This window comes from Doryrhamphus excisus, unplaced genomic scaffold (assembly GCF_030265055.1).
Source record: "Doryrhamphus excisus isolate RoL2022-K1 unplaced genomic scaffold, RoL_Dexc_1.0 HiC_scaffold_25, whole genome shotgun sequence".
Taxonomy (NCBI): Eukaryota; Metazoa; Chordata; class Actinopteri; order Syngnathiformes; family Syngnathidae; genus Doryrhamphus; species Doryrhamphus excisus.
This window is the reverse complement of record NW_026652243.1, coordinates 1,395,001-1,400,000: the sequence shown is the minus strand read 5'-3', so window position 1 is coordinate 1,400,000 and position 5,000 is coordinate 1,395,001. Positions and strand designations below refer to the sequence as shown.

At 52.0% G+C, this 5,000-nt stretch overlaps 15 non-coding genes and 7 pseudogenes across 15 annotated transcripts; all 22 read right to left on the bottom strand.

Annotated features, from left to right (window-relative positions):
• Positions 1–7: 7 nt before the first annotated feature.
• Positions 8–126, bottom strand: LOC131114884 (5S ribosomal RNA). The gene has a single exon (XR_009122182.1). It is a non-coding gene; the product is annotated as a 5S ribosomal RNA (ribosomal RNA).
• A 112-nt stretch (positions 127–238) lies between these two features.
• Positions 239–347, bottom strand: LOC131112912 (5S ribosomal RNA; annotated as a pseudogene).
• A 112-nt stretch (positions 348–459) lies between these two features.
• Positions 460–578, bottom strand: LOC131118953 (5S ribosomal RNA). Its single transcript, XR_009126093.1, has one exon. It is a non-coding gene; the product is annotated as a 5S ribosomal RNA (ribosomal RNA).
• Positions 579–690: 112 nt separating this feature from the next.
• LOC131118485 (5S ribosomal RNA) lies at positions 691–809 on the bottom strand. The gene has a single exon (XR_009125665.1). It is a non-coding gene; the product is annotated as a 5S ribosomal RNA (ribosomal RNA).
• A 112-nt stretch (positions 810–921) lies between these two features.
• LOC131112144 (5S ribosomal RNA) lies at positions 922–1,039 on the bottom strand (annotated as a pseudogene).
• A 112-nt stretch (positions 1,040–1,151) lies between these two features.
• On the bottom strand, positions 1,152–1,260 carry LOC131112300 (5S ribosomal RNA; annotated as a pseudogene).
• A 112-nt stretch (positions 1,261–1,372) lies between these two features.
• LOC131118272 (5S ribosomal RNA) lies at positions 1,373–1,491 on the bottom strand. Its single transcript, XR_009125437.1, has one exon. It is a non-coding gene; the product is annotated as a 5S ribosomal RNA (ribosomal RNA).
• Positions 1,492–1,603: 112 nt separating this feature from the next.
• On the bottom strand, positions 1,604–1,721 carry LOC131119154 (5S ribosomal RNA). The gene has a single exon (XR_009126281.1). It is a non-coding gene; the product is annotated as a 5S ribosomal RNA (ribosomal RNA).
• Positions 1,722–1,833: 112 nt separating this feature from the next.
• On the bottom strand, positions 1,834–1,942 carry LOC131114269 (5S ribosomal RNA; annotated as a pseudogene).
• A 111-nt stretch (positions 1,943–2,053) lies between these two features.
• On the bottom strand, positions 2,054–2,172 carry LOC131118008 (5S ribosomal RNA). Its single transcript, XR_009125204.1, has one exon. It is a non-coding gene; the product is annotated as a 5S ribosomal RNA (ribosomal RNA).
• A 111-nt stretch (positions 2,173–2,283) lies between these two features.
• On the bottom strand, positions 2,284–2,402 carry LOC131115430 (5S ribosomal RNA). Its single transcript, XR_009122708.1, has one exon. It is a non-coding gene; the product is annotated as a 5S ribosomal RNA (ribosomal RNA).
• A 112-nt stretch (positions 2,403–2,514) lies between these two features.
• LOC131113783 (5S ribosomal RNA) lies at positions 2,515–2,633 on the bottom strand. The gene has a single exon (XR_009121532.1). It is a non-coding gene; the product is annotated as a 5S ribosomal RNA (ribosomal RNA).
• Positions 2,634–2,744: 111 nt separating this feature from the next.
• On the bottom strand, positions 2,745–2,853 carry LOC131112835 (5S ribosomal RNA; annotated as a pseudogene).
• A 112-nt stretch (positions 2,854–2,965) lies between these two features.
• On the bottom strand, positions 2,966–3,084 carry LOC131114883 (5S ribosomal RNA). The gene has a single exon (XR_009122181.1). It is a non-coding gene; the product is annotated as a 5S ribosomal RNA (ribosomal RNA).
• Positions 3,085–3,195: 111 nt separating this feature from the next.
• On the bottom strand, positions 3,196–3,314 carry LOC131117271 (5S ribosomal RNA). The gene has a single exon (XR_009124493.1). It is a non-coding gene; the product is annotated as a 5S ribosomal RNA (ribosomal RNA).
• A 112-nt stretch (positions 3,315–3,426) lies between these two features.
• LOC131114882 (5S ribosomal RNA) lies at positions 3,427–3,545 on the bottom strand. The gene has a single exon (XR_009122180.1). It is a non-coding gene; the product is annotated as a 5S ribosomal RNA (ribosomal RNA).
• Positions 3,546–3,656: 111 nt separating this feature from the next.
• Positions 3,657–3,775, bottom strand: LOC131116234 (5S ribosomal RNA). Its single transcript, XR_009123490.1, has one exon. It is a non-coding gene; the product is annotated as a 5S ribosomal RNA (ribosomal RNA).
• A 112-nt stretch (positions 3,776–3,887) lies between these two features.
• On the bottom strand, positions 3,888–4,006 carry LOC131115963 (5S ribosomal RNA). The gene has a single exon (XR_009123228.1). It is a non-coding gene; the product is annotated as a 5S ribosomal RNA (ribosomal RNA).
• Positions 4,007–4,118: 112 nt separating this feature from the next.
• Positions 4,119–4,237, bottom strand: LOC131117047 (5S ribosomal RNA). The gene has a single exon (XR_009124277.1). It is a non-coding gene; the product is annotated as a 5S ribosomal RNA (ribosomal RNA).
• Positions 4,238–4,349: 112 nt separating this feature from the next.
• LOC131114226 (5S ribosomal RNA) lies at positions 4,350–4,458 on the bottom strand (annotated as a pseudogene).
• Positions 4,459–4,569: 111 nt separating this feature from the next.
• Positions 4,570–4,688, bottom strand: LOC131115852 (5S ribosomal RNA). Its single transcript, XR_009123120.1, has one exon. It is a non-coding gene; the product is annotated as a 5S ribosomal RNA (ribosomal RNA).
• Positions 4,689–4,799: 111 nt separating this feature from the next.
• On the bottom strand, positions 4,800–4,908 carry LOC131112834 (5S ribosomal RNA; annotated as a pseudogene).
• Between the last annotated feature and the right edge of the window lie 92 nt (positions 4,909–5,000).

The following is a 5,000-nucleotide window of genomic DNA, read 5'->3' as shown; positions in this document are numbered from 1 at the left end:
CATAAAAAGCTTACAGCACCTGGTATTCCCAGGCGGTCTCCCATCCAAGTACTAACCAGGCCCGCCCCTGCTTAGCTTCCGAGATCGGACGAGATCGGGCGTTTTCAGGGTAGTATGGCCGTAAGCTGCCAGGTCAACTGAAAAGATCCTATTTGAAGGTGACGCAGGCCAAACTAGACTACAGCAAAAAGTGTCAAACAGCGCCCTCTGCTGTCAGGCAAGAGCAGAAACCATAAAAAGCTTACAGCACCTGGTATTCACAGGCGGTCTCCCATCCAAGTACTAACCAGGCCCGCCCCTGCTTAGCTTCCGAGATCGGGCGTTTTCAGGATAGTATGGCCGTAAGCTGCCAGGACAACTGAAAAGATCCTATTTGAAGAAGACGCAGGCCAAACTAGACTCCAGCAAAAAGTGTCAAACAGCGCCCTCTGCTGTCAGGCAAGAGCAGAAACCATAAAAAGCTTACAGCACCTGGTAATCCCAGGCGGTCTCCCATCCAAGTACTAACCAGGACCGCCCCTGCTTAGCTTCCGAGATCGGACGAGATCGGGCGTTTTCAGGGTAGTATGGCCAAAAGCTGCCAAGGCAACTGAAAAGATCCTATTTGAAGGCGACGCAGGACAAACTAGACTCCAGCAAAACATGTCAAACAGCGCCCTCTGCTGTCAAGCAAGAGCAGAAACCATGAAAAGCTTACAGCACCTGGTATTCTCAGGCGGTCTCCCATCCAAGTACTAACCAGGCCTGCCCCTGCTTAGCTTCCGAGATCGGACGAGATCGGGCGTTTTCAGGGTAGTATGGCCGTAAGCTGCCAGGTCAACTGAAAAGATCCTATTTGAAGGTGACGCAGGCCAAACTAGACTACAGCAAAAAGTGTCAAACAGCGCCCTCTGCTGTCAGGCAAGAGCAGAAACCATAAAAAGCTTACAGCACCTGGTATTCACAGGCGGTCTCCCATCCAAGTACTAACCATGCCCGGCCCTGCTTAGCTTCCGAGATCGTACGAGATCGGGCGTTTTCAGGGTAGTATGGCCTAAGCTGCCAGGTCAACTGAAAAGATCCTATTTGAAGGTGACACAGGCCAAACTAGACTACAGCAAAAAGTGTCAAACAGCGCCCTCTGCTGTCAGGCAAGAGCAGAAACCATAAAAAGCTTACAGCACCTGGTATTCACAGGCGGTCTCCCATCCAAGTACTAACCAGGCCCGCCCCTGCTTAGCTTCCGAGATCGGGCGTTTTCAGGGTAGTATGGCCGTAAGCTGCCAGGACAACTGAAAAGATCCTATTTGAAGAAGACGCAGGCCAAACTAGACTCCAGCAAAAAGTGTCAAACAGCGCCCTCTGCTGTCAGGCAAGAGCAGAAACCATAAAAAGCTTACAGCACCTGGTAATCCCAGGCGGTCTCCCATCCAAGTACTAACCAGGACCGCCCCTGCTTAGCTTCCGAGATCGGACGAGATCGGGCGTTTTCAGGGTAGTATGGCCGTAAGCTGCCAGGTCAACTGAAAAGATCCTATTTGAAGGTGACGCAGGCCAAACTAGACTCCAGCAAAAAGTGTCAAACAGCGCCCTCTGCTGTCAGGCAAGAGCAGAAACCATAAAAAGCTTACAGCACCTGGTATTCACAGGCGGTCTCCCATCCAAGTACTAACCAGGCCCGGCCCTGCTTAGCTTCCGAGATCGTACGAGATCGGGCGTTTTCAGGGTAGTATGGCCTAAGCTGCCAGGTCAACTGAAAAGATCCTATTTGAAGGTGACACAGGCCAAACTAGACTACAGCAAAAAGTGTCAAACAGCGCCCTCTGCTGTCAGGCAAGAGCAGAAACCATAAAAAGCTTACAGCACCTGGTATTCACAGGCGGTCTCCCGTCCAAGTACAAACCAGGCCCGCCCCTGCTTAGCTTCCGAGATTGGGCGTTTTCAGGGTAGTATGGCAGAAAGCTGCCAGGACAACTGAAAAGATCTTATTTGAAGGCGACGCAGGCCAAACTAGATCAAGCAAAAAGTGTCAAACAGCGCCCTCTGCTGTCAGGCTAGAGCAGAAAACATAAAAAGCTTACAGCACCTGGTATTCCCAGGCTGTCTCCCATCCAAGTACTAACCAGGCCCGCCCCTGCTTAGCTTCCGAGATCGGACGAGATCAGGCGTTTTCAGGGTGGTGTGGCCGTAAGCTGCCAGGACAACTGAAAAGATCTTATTTGAAGGCGACGCAGGCCAAACTAGATCCAGCAAAAAGTGTCAAACAGCGCCCTCTGCTGTCAGGCTAGAGCAGAAACCATAAAAAGCTTACAGCACCTGGTATTCCCAGGCGGTCTCCCATCCAAGTACTAACCAGGCCCGCCCCTGCTTAGCTTCCGAGATCGGACGAGATCGGGCGTTTTCAGGGTAGTATGGCCATAAGCTGCCAGGTCAACTGAAAAGATCCTATTTGAAGAAGACGCAGGCCAAACTAGACTCCAGCAAAAAGTGTCGAACAGCGCCCTCTGCTGTCAGGCAAGAGCAGAAACCATAAAAAGCTTACAGCACCTGGTATTCCCAGGCGGTCTCCCATCCAAGTACTAACCAGGCCCGCCCCTGCTTAGCTTCCGAGATCGGACGAGATCAGGCGTTTTCAGGGTGGTATGGCCGTAAGCTGCCAGGGCAACTGAAAAGATCTTATTTGAAGGCGACGCAGGCCAAACTAGATCCAGCAAAAAGTGTCAAACAGCGCCCTCTGCTGTCAGGCTAGAGCAGAAACCATAAAAAGCTTACAGCACCTGGTATTCCCAGGCGGTCTCCCATCCAAGTACTAACCAGGCCCTCCCCTGCTTAGCTTCCGAGATCAGGCGTTTTCAGGGTAGTGTGGCCGTAAGCTGCCAGGGCAACTGTAAAGATCCTATTTGAAGGCGACGCAGGCCAAACTAGACTCCAGCAAAAAGTGTCAAACAGCGCCCTCTGCTGTCAGGCAAGAGCAGAAACCATAAAAAGCTTACAGCACCTGGTATTCCCAGGCGGTCTCCCATCCAAGTACTAACCAGGCCCGCCCCTGCTTAGCTTCCGAGATCGGACGAGATCGGGCGTTTTCAGGGTAGTATGGCCGTAAGCTGCCACATCAACTGAAAAGATCCTATTTGAAGGCGACGCAGGCCAAACTAGAGCCAGCAAAAAGTGTCAAATAGCGCCCTCTGCTGTCAGGCAAGAGCAGAAACCATAAAAAGCTTACAGCACCTGGTATTCCCAGGCGGTCTCCCATCCAAGTACTAACCAGGCCCGCCCCTGCTTAGCTTCTGAGATCGGAAGAGATCGGGCGTTTTCAGGGTAGTATGGCCGTAAGCTGCCAGGTCAACTGAAAAGATCCTATTTGAAGGCGACGCAGGCCAAACTAGACTCCAGCAAAAAGTGTCAAACAGCGCCCTCTGCTGTCAGGCAAGAGCAGAAACCATAAAAAGCTTACAGCACCTGGTATTCCCAGGCGGTCTCCCATCCAAGTACTAACCAGGCCCGCCCCTGCTTAGCTTCCGAGATCGGACGAGATCGGGCGTTTTCAGGGTAGTATGGCCGTAAGCTGCCAGGACAACTGAAAAGATCTTATTTGAAGGCGACGCAGGCCAAACTAGATCCAGCAAAAAGTGTCAAACAGCGCCCTCTGCTGTCAGGCTAGAGCAGAAACCATAAAAAGCTTACAGCACCTGGTATTCCCAGGCGGTCTACCATCCAAGTACTAACCAGGCCCACCCCTGCTTAGCTTCCGAGATCGGACGAGATCGGGCGTTTTCAGGGTAGTATGGCCATAAGCTGCCAGGTCAACTGAAAAGATCCTATTTGAAGAAGACGCAGGCCAAACTAGACTCCAGCAAAAAGTGTCAAACAGCGCCCTCTGCTGTCAGGCAAGAGCAGAAACCATAAAAAGCTTACAGCACCTGGTATTCCCAGGCGGTCTCCCATCCAAGTACTAACCAGGCCCGCCCCTGCTTAGCTTCCGAGATCGGACGAGACCGGGCGTTTTCAGGGTAGTATGGCCGTAAGCTGCCAGGGCAACTGAAAAGATCCTATTTGAAGGAGACGCAGGCCAAACTAGACTCCAGCAAAAAGTGTCAAACAGCGCCCTCTGCTGTTAGGCAAGAGCAGAAACCATAAAAAGCTTACAGCACCTGGTATTCCCAGGCGGTCTCCCATTCAAGTACTAACCAGGCCCGCCCGTGCTTAGCTTCCGAGATCGGACGAGATCGGGCGTTTTCAAGGTAGTATGGCCGTAAGCTGCCAGGTCAACTGAAAAAATCCTATTTGAAGGTGACGCAGGCCAAACTAGACTCCAGCAAAACATGTCAAACAGCGCCCTCTGCTGTCAGGCAAGAGCAGAAACCATAAAAAGCTTACAGCACCTGGTATTCACAGGCGGTCTCCCATCCAAGTACAAACCAGGCCCGCCCCTGCTTAGCTTCCGAGATTGGGCGTTTTCAGGGTAGTATGGCAGAAAGCTGCCAGGACAACTGAAAAGATCTTATTTGAAGGCGACGCAGGCCAAACTAGATCAAGCAAAAAGTGTCAAACAGCGCCCTCTGCTGTCAGGCTAGAGCAGAAACCATAAAAAGCTTACAGCACCTGGTATTCCCAGGCGGTCTCCCATCCAAGTACTAACCAGGCCCGCCCCTGCTTAGCTTCCGAGATCGGACGAGATCAGGCGTTTTCAGGGTGGTGTGGCCGTAAGCTGCCAGGACAACTGAAAAGATCTTATTTGAAGGCGACGCAGGCCAAACTAGATCCAGCAAAAAGTGTCAAACAGCGCCCTCTGCTGTCAGGCTAGAGCAGAAACCATAAAAAGCTTACAGCACCTGGTATTCCCAGGCGGTCTCCCATCCAAGTACTAACCAGGCCCTCCCCTGCTTAGCTTCCGAGATCAGGCGTTTTCAGGGTAGTGTGGCCGTAAGCTGCCAGGGCAACTGTAAAGATCCTATTTGAAGGCGACGCAGGCCAAACTCGACTCCAGCAAAAAGTGTCAAACAGCGCCCTCTGCTGTCAGG